At 42.4% G+C, this 25,944-nt stretch overlaps 1 protein-coding gene across 5 annotated transcripts in view; it reads left to right on the top strand.

The window, feature by feature from the left end:
- The window catches only part of LOC141110988 (immunoglobulin superfamily member 1-like), a 132,359-nt gene that overhangs the window by 26,706 nt on the left and 79,709 nt on the right, over positions 1 to 25,944 (top strand). The window contains exons 2-3 of one of the 5 annotated variants that reach the window (XM_073602861.1): positions 14,757 to 14,894; positions 17,035 to 17,083. The exons of 2 other annotated variants lie outside the window; for them this stretch is intronic. The gene's annotated coding sequence lies outside the window, so the exon portion shown is untranslated. Of the gene's footprint in view, positions 1 to 14,756; positions 14,895 to 17,034; positions 17,084 to 23,888; positions 24,053 to 25,944 lie in introns of all 5 variants that reach the window. 2 more of the 5 variants (XM_073602862.1, XM_073602863.1) reach the window with 2 other exon arrangements.

Here is a 25,944-nt window from a genome sequence, read left to right as displayed (position 1 = left end):
TTTATTTTTATTTATTTTTTATTTATTTATCTTTATTTACATTATCTTTTTTATTTATTTTATTTTTCATTCCCTATTCATTAAATTATTCATATAATTTTCATAAACTTTTTTTTTTTTTAAATGATTTATTTTGCTTTTTTATTGTATTTTTAAACTGTTCCATTAATTTATATATATTTTTTATAATTTTTATTGTTATCTCAGGGAATGTAAATATCCCCTATGATAGCAGTAGGTAGTGACAGGTACTCCTTTTTGAAAAAAATGGGGTCTATTAGACCCTAGATCTCTCCTCTGCCCTCAAAGCATCTGACCACACCAAGATTTGTGTGATAAAATGCTTTCCCAATTTCCCAATGGCGCTGTTTATATCCGGCAAAATCTAAGTCATGAAATGCTCGTAGCTTCCGGTTTCTTAGGCCATAGAGATGATTGGAGCCATTCTGGTCTCTGATCAGCTCTATGGTCAGCTGGCTGAACCACCAGCTGCATTCTCAGGTTCACTGTTGGGACAGGTGAGCCAGAGAAAACCGTGGAAGACGGTGGGGGGGGCATTCCCTCCCACTGCTTGTAAAAGCAGTCTAGAGGCTAATTAGCCACTAGGATTGCTTTTACATGAAAGCCGACCACTGGCTGAAAAGAATGATACCAAGATGATACCTAAACCCGCAGGCATCATTCTGCTATAACCACTCAAAATCCAGCAACATGCCAGTACGTTGCTGGTCCATGTTGGGCATATATTGTAATCTTTTTTTTCATGCAGCTGGTGGGCTGAATGAAAAAAAGAGATTGATCTATGGGTATGCCCACCATTAGAATACCTCCCTTTATCCACCCACTTCTAATGATGGGCATACATGCACCATTTTGTTTTTAACTGTGGTGGTGAAATCACCTCCTACAGCGCTGAAGTTACGGCTTTATGTATCGTGGGAGCAAACGCTGTTGCTGTCAACATAAATAAATCCGGACTGCAGCCGAATGGCGTACCTGCTAAACAAATGATGGTTAACAATAAAACAAAGTAACATTACAGTATAACAGTAAGACATACCATACCTGCAAAGCAAATACAAAAAAATCATAGTAAAAAATAAAATATTTTTTAACACAACCTGTGCCTAAAATATATATATGCCGAAGGATGGGGGCATCCGCCCCAAAAGTTAGGAGCAAATCGCTCCTCCACCCCTGCTGCTCCCATGCTTCGGCATATATGCTCTTTTTTTTAACTGTGGTGGTAAAATCACCTCCGACAGCGCTGGAGTCACGGCTTTATGTATAGTGGGAGCAAACGCTGTTGCTGTCAAGATAAATAAATCCGCGCTGCAGCTGAATGGTGTACAAAACAACAAAACAAACAAAAAAATGGTTAACAAGGAAACACAGTAAACAGTAAAGTATTAAAAAATTACATACCTGAAAAGCAAACATGATAAAACATAATAACAATAAAACATTGCAGAATAGAATACAGTAAAAAAAAGCAGAACAATAGAGAGGGAATAAAGAGAGAGATAAGAAGAAAACGACAACTGTTTTTGGTTTTTCTATTTTATATTTTTTTGTGTGTTTTTTTTTTTTTTTTTTACACTTTTATTTGTAACTGTTATAGGGCGTACACACGGTCGGACTTTGTTCGGACATTCCGACAACAAAATCCTAGGATTTTTTCCGACGGATGTTGGCTCAAACTTGTCTTGCATACACACCGTCACACAAAGTTGTCGGAAAATCTGATCGTTCTGAACGCGGTGACGTAAAACACGTACGTCGGGACTATAAACGGGGCAGTGGCCAATAGCTTTCATCTCTTTATTTATTCTGAGCATGCGTGGCACTTTGTCCGTCGGATTTGTGTACACACGATCGGAATTTCCGACAACGGATTTTGTTGTCGGAAAATTTTATCTCCTGCTCTCCAACTTTGTGTGTCGGAAAATCCGATGGAAAATGTCCGATGGAGCCCACACACGGTCGGAATTTCCGACAACACGCTCCGATCGGACATTTTCCATCGGAAAATCCGACCGTGTGTACGGGGCATAACTGTAACTGTTCGGTTCTAGGTTCGGGTCTCTCAAAATACGATGGCATCTTGGGAGACCCTGTGAAAGTTTCCCTAGTCTGTGCAATGCTGTGCCCTACGCTAAAACTCCACTAGTGTATGGTAGCATTCAAAACATTCACCGATGCAAAGACCAGGATTGTCAGGACAGAAGGGACAAAAATAGTGGGTGTCACGCCTATATCCGCGCTTTCTACAGACACGACATTTTCTTTGGGGGGCTCGTTGGGTAGGGGTACTCGGGAGGACATACGGAAAATGCCTCTCCTGAAGCCGGCTTACTGCCTTTGGATCGGGAAGGTGAGGTGGAGCACCGTCTGGAAACAGAAGGGCTCTGACGATCTCTTCCTGGAATTTAAGGAAGGATCCAGTCCATCCTAAAGCTCTGTTTAGCACATGAGCGCTCAGCAAAGCCAATTGAAATAAATAAACAGACACTTTTTTATACCAGCGTCTGGCCTTATGAGCAACTAGGTATGGTGCCAACAACTGGTCATTGAGGTCCACCCCTCCCATATTTTGGTTATATTCATGGACACAGAGGGGTTTCTCCACAACACGAGTCGCCGTAAGAATTTGGACCGTTTTGTCTACGTGAAGGGAGGACAGAACGAAAACATTCTTATTATCCCTCCACTTCAAAAGGCGTGCAAATTATTACACTTGAAGCAGGCTCTCTCCCCCTGCCTAAGACGGGAATCTACAAGCCGCTGGGTTAAGCCCCGGCGATTAGGTCGCACGGTGCCACATGCGCCAATCTGATGATCAAACGAGTGACTAAAAAGTGTCACGCTCATGTAATAATTGTCCACGTACAAATAGTACCCCTTTCCGAATAAGGGTGACACCAAGTCCCACACAATCTTGCCAGCACTCCCTATGTAATCTGGGCAATTCTCCAGCTCTACGTGACCATCTCTTCCCTTGTAAACCATAAAACTACATGCATAGCCTGTGGCCTTGTCACAGAGCTTATACATCTTGACCCCGTATCTGGCACGCTTGCTGGAAAGATACTGTTTGAATGACAAGCGGCCAAAAAACTTAATCAGAGACTCATCAACGCAGACAACTTGATGGGGAGTAAACAAGTCTGCAAAACGTTGGTTGAAGTGGTTTACGAGGGGCCGAATTTTGAAGAGCCAATCGTATCCAGGGTCTCCACGAGGATGACAGAGTTCGTTGTTGTTGCCATGGAAGCAGAAAACACGGGCATATGGTAAATTGGGTCAGTGGACCAATATGACCGCAACATACTCATTTTAACTATGCCCATGTCAAGGGATAGGCCCAGAAAGGTCTTAAATTCGGAAACCGTAATTGTTTTCCAATCTCTGGCAAGAGAGGACTGGGGTTTAGCGGCGATGAATTGACCAGCATACAAATTACTTTGGTCCACAATAGATCTATAAAGATCTTCGGTGAAAAACAGCGATTAAAAATCAAGTGACGTGAAATCAACCTGAATTCCACCTGAATGCCGGGTTGGCCAGTGAATGGGGGAAGTACGGGTGCTGCAGAAGTGGTGGGCTCCCAATTAGGATTGGCGAATTCTGCAGGAAGGACACTATGGGCACGACGGGCCTGTCGTTGTCTTCTTCTTGGTGGCAGCGGGACACTACTTGTGCTTGCCACCTCGCCAGCTTGAACTGCACTTATGGGACTCGCCACATCACCAAGTGTTACTGCAGTGCTGGTTTGACTATGACGAGGGTGTACTAGGCCGCTGGTGCTTGCCAGGTCACCAGAAGGAATAGCGGCGCTAGTACTTCTCTGCTCCATATGAGAGCCCTGTGGTTCTTGCACCTCAACAGCAGAAGATCGAGGTCTGGTACGCCTGACCTTGGCAGGGACCACAACTCCGTCGTCAGAGCTATCTGTCATGGAGCCGCTGCTGTCTACAGGATCGTATTCTGAGCCTGAATCTGACAGATGAGTGACTTCCTCTTCACTATCTGTCATGCTCAGAAACATGTAGGCCACTTTACTACTGTACCTTCGATTTGGCATTTTGGGCTCTAAATTTACTGGTACAGTAGTGAGACTCACAGGTAAAAAAGCTCCTAGACTGTCAGCAAATGTAACAAACGCTACCAAAAAAACTGTTAGCGATCGCAGGGATCAGGCCTGAGTCTGCGAACGCTGCAGTTATGTGTGTTTAGTGTTTTGTAAGTAACAGTGATCGATCAATACTGCACTTGGGTGGGCTGGGCTGGGCAGAGGGGCAAAACGTAGGTGCTAGCAGGTATCTGGGCTGATCCCGCTAACACTGCGTTTTTGGGAACCCTAAACTGCTGGGGACGCTAGTATAGATCTGATCAAATATCGATCAGATACTACACCACTAAGGGAGGTGTATGCTGCGTGCGTGGGTGTTAGCGGTACTGGCACTAACCTGATCCTGCCTGGGGCGACACAGACCCTATCTGACACTAAAACCTAACTTATATCACCCGCCGAGCGATCAGGGGGTTAAACCTTTATTGGGTAATAAACAGCAGGTATAAAAACAAACTAACTAACCAGCGTCACCCATAACACTTATACGGTGATCACTGGTGAAAGGGTTAACTAGAGGGAAATCAGGGGGTTAAAACCTTTATTAGGTAGTATATGGGGGTACCCGATGCTATAAAAAGCTGACGGTGAACCTAAATACTTACCTGGCTAACTAGCGTTACCTGTGACACTAATACAGCGATCAGAAAAAGATCGCTTAGTGACACTGGCGACAGGGGGTGATCAAGGGGTTAAACGTTTATTAGGGGGGGTTAGACCTAGACCTAAAGGGGCCTACCACTAACTGCCCGAACACCTATAACAGTCACAAAATGACACCAATGCAGTAATCAGTAAAAAAATAAAAACTGCTATTGGTGTCACTGTGACAGGGGGTGCAGGGGGGGTGATCGGGGGGTGATCGGATGTGATTGGGGGGTGATTTGTGTGCCTACGTGTTCTACTGTTAGTGTAGTGTTGGTGCAGACTTACTTGATGTCTTCTCTCCTCGGTGCCGGAACAAAAAGACCGACATGAGGAGAGATGACATCACTTCCTCTGCTTCTGTTTACATTACAGAAGCAGAGGAAGCATTCCATTCGTCGGGAGCGATCGTGAGGGGGTGGCCATGAATCGGTGGCCTCCCCCTCAGCTCCGATCGCTCCTGTAACGATTCCGACTGCCGCAGGCACCGGGGGGGGGGGCCCTATCGGTCCCCCCGCCCCCTGGGAGGCAGGGACATACAGGTAAGCCCTTATGCCTGCCCGTGCCATTCTGCCGATGTACATCGGCGTGCGGCGGTCGGCAACTGGCTAAGCAAGCACATAAACATAAACACTCTTTTATTGGGTTCCGTCAACTGTTTCAAATGTCCTCCTTATTCTTCAGTCTCCTTCTTGTCATGCAGCAACATACCGGTATGTCACTTGACTTCAGGTGGTTATACCAGAATGATGCCTGCAGCTGCAGGCATCATCCCAGTACTGTATTTTAGAGCCGGTGGTCGGCTCTTTTATAAAAGTGATTGCTGTTAAAAGCAGTGGGAGGGGATATCCCCCCTCCCTCCTGCCGCCTTCCACAGCTTGCTTTGGCTCTCCCCTCCGTTATAGTAACCCAGAAGCGATGACCTGGTATCACTTCCGGTTTACCTAGATGTCAACGGCACCATTTTAAAAAATCAAAAGCATTCAAAAGCACTCTTGGTGTTTTGAATGCTTTCAAAGGCAGAGTAGGGATCTGGGGTCTTATAGACCCCAGACCTCTCCATAAAGAGTACCTGTCACATGCCCATTGCCAACATAAATATGTTTACATTTCTTGTGACAGCAATAAAAGTGATAAAATGTAAAGCAACAGTGTAAAAATAAAAAAATAAAATTAATGAATGATTAAAAAAAAAATTAAAGTGCCCCCCCCCCCCCCCCCGCTTTGTCCAGTGAATCTGCAATTACATTCGTTGTATGAAAATTTGATAAAAGCAAGTGTTACTACTTTTTCTTCAGAATAAATGTTCTTCTGCAGTAGTAAAATACCACATTGTGGCGACTAGATAAAGCGAAGTAATAGGAAATACATACAGTATATCTTTCTAAGTAATATTATGTAATAATTCTAGAGAATGTTGGAGGAAAATAGTATATACATGTAACCACTGTTTGCTTGCTAATTCCCTCTAGCATTTTCTAGGTGAGGCAGAAGGGGCATATGCTCTGAGTACAGTGTTGATATGTGGAGAAGCAGGCTCCATTGATTGCAGTGTCACTCCTGTAAGTAGAAGCAGGGGCCTCAACAGCAGCTGGTGGGAGGATTCTGGTCTCTCTTCGCCCAAATCGCAGCCTGCTGTGGGTGGAAGAGAGCAGCGGCACTGGAAATTGACAGCAGACTGACCTACTTCCATATCACTTGACAAAAGATGGGCAGAAGTAGAAGCTGCCTTAATTCTTGGCAGGCAGTGCACTGAAAAGGAGGTCTGAACTGTATACAAAGGGTGGGCCTAACTATGCCTTAGACCTCCACTCTCTTCTTTAAAACCTCCCAAACAGCCCCTTAGCCACCTCCCTCAATTAGAGCCTTTCAGCTCCTCTTTCTCCCTCAGACCCCTCCCCTAGATCTCTTTAGTTCCATGCATCCCAAAGAGCCCACCTTCCAGTTCCCCTCCCCTCCTTTATACCTTTGACATAATTGTCAAAACACTCCTCCTCAGACTGACACCTCTGAAGTAAGAGCATTTTTCTATCCACTGACAATGATGCAGCGCCATTTTTCCTCTTAGCAACACTAGTAACACAAGGGCATTTTTCCTCCCTGTGACACCACCAACCATACAAATGTCCAGCTACCGATGCTCAGACACGTATTCCCTTCCAATGACATCACTGATGCTGGGACATTTTCTCCTTCCAGTGACACCGGTTATGCAGGGACATATTTTCTTTTGACACTGTTAGCCCCATGTTTATACCAATTTTAAAAATGTCATTTCACTGTGGTTCACCACAATTTTTGGTATTATTTCAGCAAGTGTCACAAACATTACGTACATTTTGGCACAGCGCACTGCAATACTAGTCTCATCCCCTCCACCACCCAGGAAGACGCAGTTTGCTATCTTTGCCCTGGGCACTGGATGACCTTGTTCTGGCACTGGGCGTAGGCTCTGTAGGACATAATGGTGGTCGCACCACACCCCCTAAAGTGGCTCTGTTATAAAGCCACAGAATATGCCGAAGTTTGCTCAGTATGCGCTAGAGCTTCTGGCTTGCCATGCATCCAGTACTGGAGGTTTTGTTATGGTGCAGTAAATCCCTCTGTTCACTGACAATGTAAACTGGCTCACTTTGAATAAAATGAACCACTCTTGGATTAACAAAACCCATGCTGCTGATACTACAGACTAAACTTTTACTTGTCAACAAACCCCCTACCCCACAAAATTATTTTTTTTGACATCATAACTACCTCTCCTAGCCTATATCATTGCTTTGTTATGTGTTACTCTTGCGCTACCACTCTGTGTGTGGGCTAAAAAATGTATAGCAAGCCTGCCGCCTTCTCTTAAATAGCTTATCCTTGACTATTCATAAATAAATTGTTAGAGAGTAGTGAGGCGCTGACAGTTAATTCAATATAACCAATATTTGACGTGAACTCTTGTGGTAGGTAAACCTAGGTAATCACTCCTAATAGATAACCATCAAAATAAACATAAATATAAAGTGACTTCAGTGCATAAACCAATTGAACGTTACTGGGTGTAACCTCAAGGCTAAAAGCAATCACTCTGTGATGCCCCTAATCATCCAGCGATCGCCACACTCTTCACACTGTGTTAAATCAACAGCAATAGAAAATAGGCGTGTAAACATTCAATATAAATAATGATCCAAAACATGTAATAAAAGTGATCCTAGTGCATAAATAATAACTTGTGTCTCAAGGCTGGACACATCACCTCCGTGCTCTCTAGCCTCTCTCCTTAGGTAAGTATTAAATCAGCATAGCCTATGGTTCCTTGGACAGTGTACTGGTGTGTAGTCACCTCTTGGGGTCCTCTGTAGTTGTTTCCGATGATCTGCTCTCACATATGTTGTGTCTCTGTTTTCTCCCAGGGGGTTCCCTCTAATGTCCTCTCAAAGGGGTATATATAAAGGAAGAAGAGCGCTCTCGTAGTGTAGTAACTTAGAATGAATTTATTAAAATCATAACATCATACAGTGCACTCACGTTAAAAAGCTGAGTAACGGCGTATATCCACGAGCTCCAAGTTCGTGGATGCACGCATCACGTTCATGTGACTCACTTGCATCACGGTCACGTGACTTCAACAGGCGATCACCCGAAGTGATGCGATTGTGGAACGAGCTCGGAGCTCGTGGATATACACCATTACTCTGCTTTTTAATGTGAGCGCACTGTATGATGTTATGATTTAATAAATTCATAAAGTTATAGAGGACCCCAAGAGGTGACCACAAGCCAGTACACCGTCCAAGGAACCATAGGCTATGCTGATTTAATACTTACCTGAGGTGAGAGGCTAGAGAGCACGGAGGTGATGTGGAGGGGCAAGATTGTCACCTATATTATGAACAATCACCACTAAGGGTTCAGGGATATTGTGCACTACCTCACAAAAAGGACTTTTTATTAAAGGATTTGTATCGATGGACATGCACAATTATATTGTTGTTTAGATTTGTGTGTTAAGTGCCCAGCCTTGAGACACAAGTTATTATTTATGCACTAGGATCACTTTTATTACATGTTTTGGATCATTATTTATATTGCATGTTTATACACCTATTTTCTATTGCTGTTGATTTAACACAGTGTGAAGAGTGTGGCGATCGCTGGATGACTAGGGGCATTACAGAGTGATTGCTTTTAGCCTTGAGGTTACACCCAGTAACGTTCAATTGGTTTATGCACTGAAGTCACTTTATATTTATATTTATTTTGATGGTTATCTATTCTGAGTGATTAACTAGCTTTACCTAATACAAGAGTTCATGTCATATATTGGTTAGATTGAGTTAACTGTCAGCGCCTCACTACTCTAACAATTTATATCAGTGCTTTAATGCCATATTTCCTGGCATCTCAGCAGTTGACAAACCCCTGGAAGATCACTTTCCCACACAAATTCCTTTTGGGAACTCAGTAATTGTCAAAACCAAGACAGGTCACCTCCCTGCATACATCACTTCTGCCAGCTCAAACACCTCTCTTTAGCGGTTTGGAAAAGGAGGAAAGGAGGGAGGCGCACCTTAGTGTAGTATTTAAAACAGGGTTTATTACACAATGGTAATGCACTTACAAAATAGTAGAATTCATGAGCATGTCATGAGCTCCTTCTACTGGCCAGTAGAAGGAGATGTGTGCTCAGAGCGCGTAGCCTAGTTTTCAGTCCTTCCTTTATCAAGGCCTGGCCACCAGGTGACATAATTTCTCTCTGTGCAGTCCACGCCAGGTAGCTTGGATTCCCTGCACTTCCTGGTTGATTCCAGTGTTCCAGCTTAGCCTCCTAACACCATCAGGACACCGGGGAAATCCAGATAAAAAGGCACTCCTCGAGTTTTTATCACAGACATGCTCATGAATTCTACTATCTTGTAAGTGCATTACCATTGTACATTAAACCTTGTTTTAAATACTACACTTAGGTGCGCCTCCCTCCTTTCCTCCTTTTCAAATTTCTCAGAGTTCTAGGATACTTTCTGGGGATGGTTGGCACCTGAACTTTTACCTGCACCACAGTTGTCATGGAAAACATATATGGTAAGTTATGTGGTCAGAGATCAGTGTCAGAGTTTACATGAAATATGGCACCAACATCCCGTTTAGACAAGAGCAAAACATATAGAAGATATGGGACTTTAAAGGTGCAAATCATTGAAAACAATATGTAATATAAAAAAAAAATACAAATTTTATTAAATGAACAACATCAATAAAAACAGTGCATACAGTATAGTCACGGCCATGGACGTGTGCAAGGCATCCTAATATTGACAATGATTTACTGTGATCACGTTCATGTTTTCTACATGTTTCGCCGTATGGCTTCTTCAGGAAAGAACGTGAAAATTCATTAAATACCGAGACCTATAATTTGACAACATTAGTTGTGCAATAGAAACAGAGAAAGTACAAATTATTAAAGCAAATATGTACAAACTGTATTTTATATATATCTATGTCTGCACTTAAATGAAAGGCGAAAGACAATCCCCAGACAAAAACCAAAGGGCCATACCTCATATTGTGGCCATGCCTCATATTGTGAGTCTAAAGGCCCAGACTGTATTGAATTTAAGATGAAAAATGGAATCCGTCAAAATGCTGCATCCACACTCCAAAATCCCCCGAATAATGCCAGGTCACCCGTAGGGAGGGGTGAAAAGTAATATACTAACAGCAAGTTTGTATAGTATAGATATCCCGCCTATAAATATAGATATATGTTATATTAATACACCATACCAAATTATGGAGTAAACTAATATTAATATGAATAAATTCTATGGCAAGGACATGTCCAAAATTTGAAATCACTTCGAGAGAAATAAAATTAAATACCCCTCCCTGTTGCGTCAGAGCACGCAGCAATGCCTCGCGCCATGATGACGCACCGCGGACACAAAATAGAGGGGAGTGGTTACGCAGCATAGAGATCCCGGATGTCCGAGCGCCCACATGCGCTCCGAGACACGCGCACCATGCAAAGACAGCGTCCCGAGGGCCCCACCCCATAGGGGCAGGGACCTCAGGGCGCCACTCCCGGCACAACGAGAACCATAGAATGCACAGCAGAATCCCTCCCCCCACACTGGGTGCACACCCTTGGGCGTCCGTACGGGGACCCAGTGCCAAATCGGCTGGGAAATGGCATGGACGCAGCAATGACAAAAATAACATACCAAAATAAACAAAACAGAACAAAAAACAAAATAACACCAAACGAGACAGAGATAAAGTAAAACATAACAAAATCAGAACTAAAGGTGTGTATATGTTAGGGGCAATTTGGGTCTCATCAAACACAAAAGTGTAGACATTTACAATCAACAGCACAATGACACAATAGCAGAGACATTAAATCCAATCAATTTAACTTATAGTAATAATAAATACTGTCATGCCCTGTACGCACGGTTCGGATTTTCCGACGGAAAATGTGTGATAGGACATTGTTGTCGGAAATTCCAACCGTGTGTGGGCTCCATCACACATTTTCCATGTGACACACAAAGTTTGAGAGCTTGCTATAAAATTTTCCGACAACAAAATCCATTGTCGGAAATTCCGATCGTGTGTACACAAATCCGACGCACAAAGTGCCACGCATGCTCAGAATAAATTAAGAGACGAAAGCTATTGGCTACTGCCCTGTTTATAGTCCCGACTTACGTGTTTTACGTCACTGCGTTCAGAACGATCGGATTTTCCGACAACTTTGTGTGACTGTGTGTATGCAAGATAAGTTTGAGCCAACATCCGTTGGAAAAAATCCATGGATTTTGTTGTCGGAATGTCCGATCAATGTCTGACCGTGTGTACAGGGCATAAGAGTAAACACATAAAGTGCCCACTCCCGCACAGAAGAAGTGACAACAATTCCACATATGGTGACACCCGAATGGAACGTCAACAACCCCACTCAGGGAATATCCAATGTTGGAGAGGAGCAGTGAGGGACATAAAAAGGACCAAGACAAATGGCCAAATATTCCCATCATCATCTACAGAAAGGGCTTGTAACTAATACCCTCATTTAAACCTGGATACCAAATGGCTTGCAAAAGATAAATCCACCTGGTTTCAAGTTGTAACAGTTTCTTGTCTATGTCACCCCCCCATTCATGACGGGGGATATTTTCAAGAAATTATGGTATAAATTCACATGTCTACTAATAGGGGTCTCCATTTTATGCTTTGCAAATGTAATTTTTGTCACTTTATTTTGAAAGCAAAGAGTGTTACTCTCCCCAATAACACCACATGGACCCCAAGATATAGGACCATCTGTCAATCAATAGGAGCTGTTTATATAATGAAGTGTTCCTCTGTAGCATTTTATATAGTGAAGACCAAGCGACCCCTTTTCTGTAGAATTAGGGACCATGTTTCCCTGATTGCAAAGCATAAAATAAAGACCCCTATTGGTAGACATGTATGTTTATATCATAATTTCAATTTCAATTCAATTGGTTTCTTCAGTCTTGAACATATCCCTCGTCATGAACGGGGATGGGGAGGTGACATAGACAAGAAACTGTTACAACTTGAAACCAGGTGGATTGAGGAGTACAAGGACAAGTGTGTCTTGCCTTGGTGATGGACTGGCCAAGCATGTCTCCATACCTAAACCCTATTGAGCATCTGTGGGGCATCCTCAAACGGAAGGTGGAAAAACGCAAAGTCTCTAACATCCACCAGCTCCATGATGTCATCATGGAAGAGTGGAAGAGGACTCCAGTGGTAACCTGTGAAGCTCTGGTGAACTCCATGCCCAAGAGGGTTAAGGCAGTGCTGGAAAATAATGGTGGCCACAAAATTTTGACACTTTGGGCCCCATTTGGCCATTTTCACTTACGGGTGTACTCACTTTTGTTGCCAGTGGTTTAGATATTAATGGCGGTGTGTTGAGTTATTTTTAGGGGACAGCAAATTTACACTGTTATACAAGCTGTACATTCGCTACTTTACATTGTAGCAAAATGTAATTTCTTCATTGTTGTCACATAAAAAGATATAATAAAATATTTACAAAAATGTGAGGGGTGTACTCACTTTTGTGAGATACTGTATATTTATTGACGGGATATCTATACAAACTTGCTGTTAGTATATTACTTTTCACCCCTCCCTACGGGTGACCTGGCATTATTCAGGGGATTTTGGAGTGTGGATGCAGCATTTTGACGGATTCCATTTTTCATCTTAAATTCAATACAGTCTATGCCTTTAGACTCACAATATGAGGTATGGCCCTTTGGTTTTTGTCTGGGGATTATCTTTCGCCTTTCATTTAAGTGCAGACATAGATATATATAAAATACCGTTTGTACATATTTGCTTTATTAATTTGTACTTTCTCTGTTTCCATTGCACAAATAATGTTGTGAAATTATAGGTCTCGGTATTTAACCACTTCAGCCCCGGAGGATTTGGCTGCTCAATGACCGGAGCACTTTTTACAATTTGGCACTGCGCTGTTTTAACTGGTAATTGCGTGGTCATGGAATGCATTACATAAAACAAATTTTGCATCCTTTTTTTCCCACAAATAGAGCTTTCTTTTGATGGTATTTGATTGCCTCTGCGATTTTTATTTTTTGCAATATAAACGGAAAAAGACCGGAAATTTTGAAAAAAATTATATTTTCTACTTTTTGTTATAAAACATTTTTAATAAACTCAATTTTAGTCATACATTTAGGCCAAAATGTATTCAGCCACATGTCTTTGGTAAAGAAAAAATGTCAATAAGCGTATATTTATTGATTTGCGCAAAAGTTATAACGTCTACAAACTAGGGTATATTTTCTGGAATTTAAGCAGCTTTTAGTTTATGGACACCTATCTCATTTCTTGAGGTGCTAAAATGGCAGGGAAGTACAACCCCCCCCCACCCAAATTAATCCCATTTTGGAAGGTAGACACCCCAAGGAAATTGCTGAGAGGCATGTTGAGCCCATTGAATATTTTATTTTTTTTGTCACAAGTGATTGAAAAATGACAAAAAAAAAATACACAAAGTTGTCACTAAATGATATATTGCTCAAACATGCCACAGTTAAATGTGGAATTACACCCCAAAATACATTTTGCTGCTTCTCTTGAGTATGGGGATACCTCATGTGTGAGACTTTTTGGGAGTCTCACACATATAACACAAAATTTACCCCCTTAGAAATCCTGAAGGCGGTGCTTGGTTTTCGGGGTCCAGTACACGGCTAGGCTCCCAAAAAGTCTCACGCGTGAGGTATCCCCGTATTCAGGAGAAGCAGCAGAATGTATTTAGGGGTGTAATTCCACATATAACCATGCCATGTTTGAACTTCATCATTTAGTGACAACTTTGTGCATAAAAAAAATAATTGTCTTTTTCCGGAAACTTGTGGCAAAATATAAAATATTCAATGGACTCAACATGCCTATCAGCAAATAGCTTGGGGTGTCTACTTTCCAAAAAGGGTTCATTTGGGGGGGGTTTGAACTGTCCTGTCATTTTATGCACAACATTTAGAAGCTTATGTCACACATCACCCACTCTTCTAACCACTTGAAGACAAAGCCCTTTCTGACACTTTTTGTTTACATGAAAAAATATAATTTTTTTGCAAGAAAATGACTTTGAACCCCCAAATATTATATATTTTTTTTAAAGCAAAGACCCTACAGATTAAAATGGTGGGTGTTGCAATTTTTTTTTCACACAGTATTTGCGCAGCAATTTAAAAAAAAAAAATTTTGGAAAAAACACACTTTTTAAAATTTTAATGCACTAAAACACACTATATTGCCCAAATGTTTGATGAAATAAAAAAGATGATCTTATGCCGATACCAAACATGAAATTCTTTAAAATTGCGAACAAACGTGCAGCGGCGACAAACTACATACATTTTTAAAAGCCTTTAAAAGTGTTTACAGGTTACCATTTTTTACTCTTTTACAGAGGAGGTCTACTGCTAAAATTACTGCGATCAATCTGACCTTTGCGGTGATACCTCACATGCATGGTGCAATTGCTGTTTACATATGACACCAGACTGACGCTTCGTTTGCCTTTGCGTGTGAGCACGGGGGGACAGAGGTGCTTTTTTTTATTATTTATTTTGCTCTTTTATTATATTTTTAAACTGTTCCTTTCATTTTTTTTTTTTTATCATGTTTACTGTTATCTCAGCGAATGTAAATATCCCCTATGATAGCAATAGGGAGTGACAGGTACTCTTTTTTGAAAAAAATTGGGGTCTATTAGACCCTAGATCTCTCCTCTGCCCTCAAAGCATCTGACCACACCAAGATCGGTGTGATAAAATACTTTGCCAATTTCCCAATGGCGCTGTTTATATCCAGCGAAACCTAAGTCATGAAATGCTCATAGATTCCGGTTTCTTAGGCCATAGAGATGATTGGAGCCATTCTGGTCTCTGATCAGCTCTATGGTCAGCTGGCGGAACCACCGGCTGCATTCTCGGGTTCCTTGTTGGGACAGGAGAGCCCGAGAAAACCATGGAAGACGGGGGGACGTTCCCTCCCACTGCTTAAAAAGCAGTCTAGAGGTTAATTAGCCACTAGGATTGCTTTTACATGAAAGCTGACCGCTGGCTGAAAAGAATGATACCAAGATGATACCTAAACCTGCAGGCATCATTCTGGTATAACCACTTAAAGTCCAGCAACATACCAGTACGTTGATGGTCCTTGTTGGGCATACATTGTAATGTTCTTTTTTTTATGCAGCCTGTGGGCTGAACAAAAAAAAGAGATTGATCGATGGGTATGCCCACCATTAGAATACCTCCCTTCATCCTCCCACTTCTAATGATGGGCATACATGCATAATTTTTTTTTTAATGTGGTGGTGAAATCACCTCCTACAGCGCCGGAGTCGCTGATTTACGTATCGTGGGAGAAAATGCTGTTGCTATCAAGATAGATAAATCAGTGCTGCAGCTGAATGGCGTACCTGCTAAGCAAATGATGGTTAACAATAAAACAAAGTAACATTACAGGATAACACTAATGCCCTGTACACACGGTCGGATTTTCCGACGGAAAATGTGTGATAAGACCTTGTTGTTGGAAATTCCGACCGTGTGTGGGCTCCATCACACATTTTCCATCGGAATTTCCGACACACAAAGTTTGAGAGCTTGCTATAAAATTTTCCAACAACAAAATCCGTTGTCAGAAATTCCGATCGTGTGTACACAAATCTGACGCACAAAGTGCCACTCATGCTCAGAATAAATTAAGAGACGAAAGCTATTGGCTACTGCCCTGTTTATAGTCCCGACGTACGTGTTTTACGTCACCGCGTTCAAAACGATCGGATTTTCCGACAACTTTGTTTGACCGTGTGTATGCAAGACAAGTTTAAGCCAACATCCGTCAGAAAAAATCCATGAATTTTGTTGACGGAATGTCCGATGAATGTCCGACCGTGTGTACAGGGCATAACCATACCTGCAAAGCAATACAATAAAACATATTAAAAATAAAACATTTTTTAATGCAATCTGTGCCTAAAAAATATATGCCGAAGCATGGGGGCAATCCTCCCCTAATGTTAGGAGCAAATCGCTCCTCCACCCCTGCCCCTATGCTCCATGCTGAGATGCCAGAAAATATGGCATTAAAGCACTGATATAAATTGTTAGAGTAGTGAGGTGCTGACAGTTAACTCAATCTAACCAATATATGACATGAAGTCATATGTCAGATGGAGGAGTGATCGCACAGGCTGCTGGAGGACCATCTGATGAGGCTGTTCCCCATAAGGACCCTGACCCTGGAGCAGAGGGTTTTTAATTACCAGTTGGCCCATGCCAGAAGAGTGGTGGAGAATGCCTTTGGTATAATGGCCAGCCGGTTCCGGCTTTTCCAAGTGGCCATCAACATGGCCGAATACAAACTCAACCACATCATTATGAGCTGCTGCATTCTTCATAATTTCCTACGGAAGAATGCAGCAAACTATCTGGCCTCAGTTGAGACTAAGGCCGACTTTTCACTGGCACAAACAATGACGTCGCTTGAAACTGGCCATCCTGGCTTGCCCCCCCCAAAGCGCCAGTGAAGTAGGGCAAAAGTATGTGGAGTACTTCGTGGGTAGGTGGGCAATTGATTTACCAGAAAATCGGGAAGCTGTTTACATTTTTTTTTTTTTTTAAAGTAAACTCATATTTCATTTGATTTACTGCTTGTGTTTCTTATCTGTCTTCTAGGTTCTCCAATGGCCTTTTATTTTTGGCCATTTTCTTCAATAGTGCAAACGTAACTTATTTGATACATGAGGTGAAAATCTCTTCTTCAGCTAACTATCATGGTGTGCTGTGGGTCTGCTACACACACAATGTTTTTGTTGTTAATGTATGTCATGCATTAATGATAAAAAAAATAATCATCCTTTTCTACTCCATGAATTAATTGCTTGAAGTCCCTAAAATGACCTGATTTTGGCAAATTTTACAGCACAGTGGGGGTTATTTACTAAAGGCAAATCCACTTTGCACTACAGGTGCACTGAAAGTGTACCTGTAGTGCAAAGTGGATTTGACTTTAGTAAACAACCCCCATTGTCACTGTAACTACACCAACTTTACAAAAAAAAAATGGTATTGAGCATTGAAAGAAAAAGCCACACATTGTTGAATATAAAACATTTTACTCCAAGCACATTCACATGTGCATTATAAAAGGGTTTTTTTAACAAACCAACATCTTGGTGTATAACATGTATGTTTGACAGCATATAGCCTTTTTGTGGCTAAACAGGCATGTTTAAAACCATAACATACACATCCCCAACTCAGGAACTTACAAAGTTCAACTTTGCTAAAGTGAAGGCCATATGAGACATTAGTATGTCAAAACTGTGTTGATTTTGCCTTCATCAGATGGGGTGATCTCACCCCTGTAAAAGCCAAATTTTAAAGATGCACACACATTGGGACTTAAAACTTGCATTTCCCTTATACCATGCCTAAAATGTGTGTATCTTCCCTACATCTATTTTTCTAAAGCCACAAAACACATGGTGTGTCAACATGTGCTATCTGTCATCATGGGATATCAATGTACGCGTTTTGTGGGTGCAACCCCTTCCTCCAAACTAAAGTAGGTAAGAGGAGGGGGTTGCACCCCCAAAACACGTCCATTGATCCGCCATGATGGGAGCTAGCACATGTTAACACACTGTGTGCATCTTCAAAATTTGGCATAGCAATTACTTTAAAACTTTTAAAAAACGTACAACAATAACGACAAAATTTACATTTTTTTTTCATTTAGATTTTGCCTAAAACATCAATGATGTTGGTCAGTCTTTTTGGAACATCATTGATATTTTGCTTCAGCTTTTCTTAATCCCGATTGCAGATAAAATGGTGGATAAATTCACAGATAAGTACAGGGAGCTGTCATGTCTCTGGCAAGTCCAATGCAGGGACTATTCGAACAAGCAAAAGAGAAAGACAGCGCTGGATCAACTGTTGGAATTGGTGAAACCTGTGTATCCCACAGCAGACATCAACTATTTGAAGGCCAAAATTGGCAGCCTGAGGAGCACATATAATAGGGAGCGCAAGAAGATCCAGGATTCCCTGAGATCCGGAGCAGCAGCAGATGACGTATATGTCCCCAGGCTGTGGTACTACGACAGACTGTGTTTTTTGTCCGACCAGAGGGAACCCAGGCCATCACTATCAACACTTCCTTCAACACTTCCTTCCACATCAGCTGAGGCTCCTGAAGTCCAACCTGGGCCTTCCACCCAGGAAGAAGATGTGGAGGAGCCAAGCTTGACCCAGGTGTAGCATTGTTGAACATATTTCTTGTAAAAAATTGAATGATGTTAACTAGATGTTATTGATCACTAAATCCTGATTTAACAAAGTGGTTTACATATCGATAGGCAGTAGTAGAAAAAAAAGATTGGTACATGAATGAAAAATGCAGGGGTCAGAATGATAGTTTTTTCTATTTGTTCACATTCAATTTGCAACAGCCATGAGCTCAAAATTGTGTGTGATTGATGACCAAAAACCTAAAACTATGTACTATTTTCATACACAGGAAAGTCTCAGCCAGGAGGAGGCCGTGACAAGCAGCCTGACGGAATCCCAGGTTCCTCCCCTCCGCCCTCCAACCAAAAGGACCAGGAAGGCAAGGAATCTTGAGGAGTCCACGGCTGTTTTCCTAAAACAGGCTACTGCGGCAATTATAACGACCCCTGGTGTCCACAAGGCATTTGGATGTGTCACTGCAAGCAAACTGAAACACATGGAGGAGGGCCAACGCATGATCTGAGAAGAAATAATTTTGAAGGCCCTAAACAAGGGGACGAGGGGCGAACTCACAACTCAAACCCACCTGTGTGAGTTGGACCATAATCCTCCACCACCTCCAGCAACACCACCAACACCACAGCCATCCAACCCACCACAGCAGCATGGAAGGAAGCATGGAAGGAAGTGTTGAGAGTGATGGCCTGGGTTTGGTGTGGTCTGGCAAAAAACGAAAAAACGCAGGCTCGGGACATATATGTCATCTGCTGCTGCTCCCGATCCCTCAGAGTCCTGGACCGTATTGTGCTCCCTATTAAATGGACTTCACAGGTTACCAATTTTGACCGTCAAATAATTGATGTCTGCCCTGGGGTACAAAGGCTTCATCAATTCCAACTGTTTCTCCAGCGTTGCCTTCCTCTTTATTTTGTTCTGACCTTGTGCACCCTATTAAATTTTACATTTTGGTTTTGAAAAATACTTGGCTATGTGTTTTACTTCAAAAAGGACAGTTTGTTTGTGAGTAGGCAGGTAACATATGTCGAATTAACAAGGGACACCAACATAGTTGTATCTTTGAGGTTAAAAAATACAAGATAATAATGGTGTTTTGGTAACTTGACACACAAAACAAAAAAAAATTATGGCGATCATTAGATTAAAAAAAAAAAAAAAAAAAAGATTATTCTGGAGATCACGAGAAAAAAAAAAAATGGAGATCACTAGAAAAAAAAAAAAAGTATTCTGGAGAAAAAAAAAAACAACAAAAACAAATATTATTCAGGAGATCACTATAAAGAATAAAAAATACGTTTGTCAGACCTCTGTGAATATCAGCAGAAAAGCAACTTCATTATTATAGCATTTTAAAGAAGAGAATGTGCTGCACTGAGAGATTTCATAATTTGCTGTGTGGTGAATGTGATATCTCCATTACGAACGCTAGTTTTACAAGCCCGAGCGCTTCCGGCTCGTACTTGATTCGGAGCATGCGTGAACTTTTGTGCGACGGACTTGTGTACACACAATCAGAAAGTCCGACAACAAAGTTTTGTTGACGGAAAATTTGAGAACCTGCTAGCCAACATTTGTTGGCGGAAAGTCGGACTTTCAGCCAACAAGCTCACATCCAACATTTCCCGTCGGAAAATCTGACCGTGTGTACGTGGTATAAGCATCTTTTTAAAAATATTAAATAAATGGGAACCACATAACCTTCAGCTTTTGTACCCATTTAGATTTTCTGATCTGTTCATTTTTTGGGGTATTAAACATGTTCCAATTGTTGATTAGCTTTAATTTTTCCCAGATATTGGTCTTTTGTAGAGGGTTGACTGATGCTGCAGACCTGTGATGATTGGAAACAGCAGAAAAAACTTCCTACCAGTGACTCCTTTATCAAAGAGAACAATAATACTCTGATCATCTTTCACACTAAAAAGTATACTACGTGGAATACCGTGTTAGGAGGAAAGTGGAACCAAGACACATTTTCTTCTGTGTAATTTAGTTGAACGCATTTTGCTGTACAGCATTACCAATACAGCAAATTCTCCTAGGAAGTACCTCCACATTAGGGGAATATAACCCTCTGGCAAAGATCAGGGCAATGATTAATAAGTAATGGAAGGAGACATATCAAATAACATATCAGTCATTAGTTATTTTACCTCCTAGTAAAGATGCATGTAGATCCTAGCTGGGGAGATACTGTAACTAGATAATCTTTCAATGCCAGATAGAAACCATTTGATAGTATGAGATGCCTGTGTTAAGGGCCATACACACAGTCCAAATATTGGGTGGCATCGGCCAGTTCAATAGAAACCGGTCGACATTCCGCCAGTGTCTACGCAACCAGCTTGACAGAAGCTGGCCTTTCGGTTGGCTTCTGTCGAAGGGACATGACTGATTGGCAATTGTGCTGAGAGCGCTGTCTGGTTTGTTCTGCCGGGGGGGGTCCTACTGTCAGAACACAAAATCTTAGCAGGGGGTAGCTGTACTAACATCTGACTGTTAGTACAGTGGCTCCTCCTAAACTCTTCAGGTTTTTTTTTTCTTCAGCCTGCTGTGTTGAACAGAAAAAAAACTGCTGGTGTGTACCAAGCTTTGGAGGTCTGCTGATCCAACAAGGGGCTAAAATTAAAAACAGGAGTAGCTCAGATAAAGGGCCCGCAAACAAAAAACATTAGACATCAAAAAATAGGTATTAAGTAGTAATAAAGTAATGTGGGACAGCCTAGGCCATGAAGTTGAGTAAAGGAAAAAGGGCGCTTTAGCAGCACTTGTAGACAACTGGTTGCTCTGTACCTGGGAGAAGTAAAAACAGAAAGCTTTTCGTCAGCCACTTTACTACCTTTTGTGCAATGATCCAAACCCCCCAGCTCCCCAGAGCTACTCTTTTTGCCATACTGTAATCAACTAGAAGAAAGTGGAGGAGGAAGAAGTGAAGGAGGATGGGGAGAAGGAGCAAAGGGAAAAGAAGGTAGAGGTGTAGGAGAGTGTGAGGGAAGAGGTCACATTGGCAATGCACAGCTCGGCACCTCCTACCACCATGTGGTAGTACCTCTAGCTATCCTTTTAGGCTTGCCTGTCATTTTTCTCTTGTGGAAGGGTGGGCAGTCTGAGGCTGTAAGGTTTTGCCCTGCTGATATGCTTCCAGTGTTCTGACTATATTGCATAGGAGCGCGCAGCCTATTGCATTAGGGTGTGCACCTCAAACCAAAGCTCAAACACACGTGTGTCTGTATATATATATATAGGCTGCACTGATGGGCACGATGGGCGGGACTGGTGGGCACCGATAAGGCGGCACTGGTGGGCACTGATAGGCGGCACTGGTGGGCACTGACAGGTGACACATTGATTAGTAACAATTCGAAATTTGATTAGTAACAATTGGCACTTTTTATCTGAGGATCCAGTCATCTCAAAATATGTGGCCAATGTGCCACAAATTACTTACAGGAAATCACGGTCCATCAGAGACGCCCTAGTTCATAGTCACCTGCAACCTCTAACACCTCTAGTAGGGGCGGAGGGCGGGAATGGCACCTTCAAATGTGGACATTGTCAATTCTGTCCATGGATTAAAGAAGGGAGTGGGTGCCCTCTTCCAAGAGGAGGCTTTCACAAGCTTAAAGGCTATGCCGATTGCACCACAACGGGCATTGTGTATTTAGCTATGTGCCATTGTGGCGCATTTTATATAGGCAAAACTAAGCGTCCATTTGCTAGAAGAATTCAGGACCATTTATATTATTTAGACGCAGGGCTACTTTACACCCCCATTTGTAAACATATTGGTCTACGACATAGCTTCGACCCTAGCTATGTGTCCTTCTCTGCTTTGGAGGTTATACCTGACCTAGAGAGGGGTGGGAATGTGGACAAAATAATATTGCAGCGTGAGGCCAGGTGGATATTTAACCAACGTGCGACTTATCCGCCTGGCCTCAGCACTGCACTCTCATTCAACCCCTTTCTGTGATGTTTTCTCTGTAGTAAACTATCACGTTATAAACAAATAACTGAAATTACATGTATAATCTGTTACGTGTCTTTATATCCATATGTTTGCCATTTATGATACATACAAGATACCGCAGGCAGGCCCTCACCTACCTTCAGTTGTATAGCCTTACAAACGATATATCCATATCCACTAGACGGTGCTACTTTCCATATGTGTTGATAGAAATATAGGCTGACTGGCCCCGACCCTCTTTGTCTCTTTCTGCTTCACCTAAATTATGATTGATTAGATTGGAACATTACTCATGGAACCATGCATATATGATTTCTGTATTGTATTTTTTGTTGTTGTTTTATAAATGTTCATTTATCAAACTCAAGGTATCTGGTCCATGTTGGACCACTATATATGCTCTCTGCTATGCTCCTGGACCGCTCCCGCTGCCTCCTAGAAACGGATGCCTTGGGTGGTGGGGGGACTCGGACGTCCCTGCCTAGGGGGCGGAGCTGTCTTTCTTCTGCCCCTATTTGCCCTTCACGCCAACGGCGAAGTATGGGCAATGCGCGCGCATCCTGGGGGGCGGAATGCGCATGCGTCCGCCCCCCTCCTGATGCGCGCGCATTCTGGCAGGGACGTCCGGGCCGGAAGCAATGCCGGAGGTCAACTCTGACCTGATTGCTTCCGGTGGGACCGGACAATTCAAAAGATGGAGGCGCCGGTGCTGTCTTATAGACGCATTCTGCAGCCATCCATCGTGACGGGCGGACGCACAATCATCTAATTAGGAGCTATCACAGCTCCTCTCCTTCTGTCTCTACACTCAGGGGTAAGTTGAGATTCAATTTGGACGCGCTTGCTTTGCTCTGCTTGGATATATCTTTAACTGGGGGACTACTGTTATAACTTAAGGGACAACTTAACAGGGTCCTTGCATTACTATTACTATAGGCTTGGCTATATCGGGACACCATGGATATAGGCATGATATATGTAATGGCCATTTATCACAAATTGGGAAGAATGTGCTCTCCCTCCCTGTAATAAAGATATCCCAAGCAATTTACTGGCGGGCTCTGTCCCGCACTCCAAATAATCATTTCCTTCTCTCCCTCCCCCCCCCCATCCTGGTGTAGATGTCTTTTAAATACTATATATGCCATAAATATACCTTATGTATAATATACCTATGTGGGCGTCGTATCAAATTCCGTCAACATACAATTTATTATATTTGTTTGACCGTCAATGGTCGTCGTTAGTACTATTTATGATTTATTTTGAATCAGTGGAACTTATGGGTTTCCCGTCTTTGTTTCAGTACGGGTTACCAGTCTATATTGCCCTAAGTGTGTGGTCCAGTCCTCCTACTGGTATTGTCCGCCTGGGATCTGGCACCCAGGGACAATCCGTGCTGGTTGGTTCAGCGGTTGATGTCCGGTGAATGGTGGTAATAGCCTTATTCCTTTGAAATTTTAACAGTAGGTGAGCAATAACTTTATGTAATTGATGTTTTTCCATTGTTATGATTTGATGTCATGTATGACCATTATGTAATTTGAGACTGTTCATTGTTTACACAGTTTAAATGAATCAATGACATCGTGTCTAGCCCTGATGAAGCGAAAATCCTTTTGCGAAACATGTTGGCTTTAGTCATGTATGAATTTTGGAATTTACTACTGGATGGTCATATGTCTGTATATGTTTTGACAATGCTATTTTTAATCATATCTCAATAAATATTATTAATTTTTTATCAAACTTGTTTGATTTTCACCTACTAGACCAGTGTTTCTCAACTCCAGTCCTCGGGACCCACCAACAGGCCAGATTTTAAGTATTACCTTGGGGAGTTGCAGACTAGAATACTGCAATCACTGAGCAGCAAGTGATATCACCTGTGATGTATTTCAGCTATCTTGCAAACCTGGCCTGTTGGTGGGTCCTGAGGACTGGAGTTGAGAACCACTGTACTAGACTCAGTATTTTCCTTTAAAGTCCCATTTATTTGAGGAGGGGGTATCTCTATCTCCCCCCCCCTCTCCCTCTCTTTTTATGATATACTTTAACCAGAGATTGGAAAAATTATCTGAGATGTTCCCTGACATAGTCCAACCATCTTCCTCTAATTACGTGGCACTGAAGGGCATTGATAGCTGGCACTGGTGGACACTGAGAAGTGGCACTAATAGGAAGCACTGATAGGTGGCACTGATAGCTGGCAGTGATGGGCACTGATAGGTGGCGGTGATGGGCACTGATGGGTGGCAGTGATGGGCACTGATGGGTGGCAATAATGGGCACTGATCGGCACTGGTAGGTTACACTGATAGGCAGCACTGCTAGGTGGCACTGATTGGCACCACTGGTGGGCATTGATAGGTGGCACTTGTGGGCATTAATAGGTGGCACTCCTGGGCATTGATAGGTGGCACTGGTGGGCACTGTGGGCAATGGCAGGTGGCACTGGCAGGGGGTACTGATTGGCACAGATGAGGCAGATGTGCCTCCTTCCTTTTCGGGACCGATGTCCCTTGCACATAAGCTGGTGATCGGCTTTTTTTACTCCTCACGCTGTCAAGATTACCGAGCTTTTGTTTACACACGTGATCAGCTGGCATTGGCTGCCAGCTGATCAGGGTTCATATCGATTTGAATTGCATATGTAATATATATATATATATACATATATATATATTTTTTATATACATTACATATACAATTCAAATCAATATGAACCCTGCCTGGCTTGTCAGCAAAAAAGTAAGTGTGTATTTATATATATATATATATATATATATATATATATATATATATATATATATATATATATATATATATATATATAAAAATATAAATATATATATAAAACACACACTTACTTTTTTGCTGACAAGTCAGGCAGGGAGCGTTTTGGTCCATCGTGATTCGTGTGTCTGGCTACCAGTGCCTGTGTCCTGCCAAAAAAGGTCCCCCAGCGGATAATGCCCCCCTGTACTGCGCAGATGCAGCGCTTGCGCAGTACGAACCACAACGGAGCCGCCAAAAATAGCCGAAGCTATGAGTCAGCTGTACACGGTGCTCACTGCTCACGTGACCCGCCTGCCGCTATCCAGGCTGAGGCTCCGCCCTTCTTCCAAGGGAGAGAGAGGAGGTCGGAGGGGGGGAGGAGTGCATATGTAGAACTGTAGAAGTCGCAGCGGCAGAAAACAGATGTTTTTGCTTGCCGGACCAATAAGAGCTCATCACAGGCCAGGGATTAGGGTGTGCCTGTGCACACCCGGCACACCCTGTGGGCACGCCTATGCTATAATGAAATAAATAAAATATGAAAAAATTACACTTGCAAAAGCAGAAGTATTGCAAACATACCT

The sequence above is a fragment of the Aquarana catesbeiana genome, linkage group LG10, assembly GCF_042186555.1.
Source record: "Aquarana catesbeiana isolate 2022-GZ linkage group LG10, ASM4218655v1, whole genome shotgun sequence".
Classification (NCBI taxonomy): Eukaryota; Metazoa; Chordata; class Amphibia; order Anura; family Ranidae; genus Aquarana; species Aquarana catesbeiana.
This window is presented reverse-complemented; position numbering and strand designations above follow the sequence as displayed.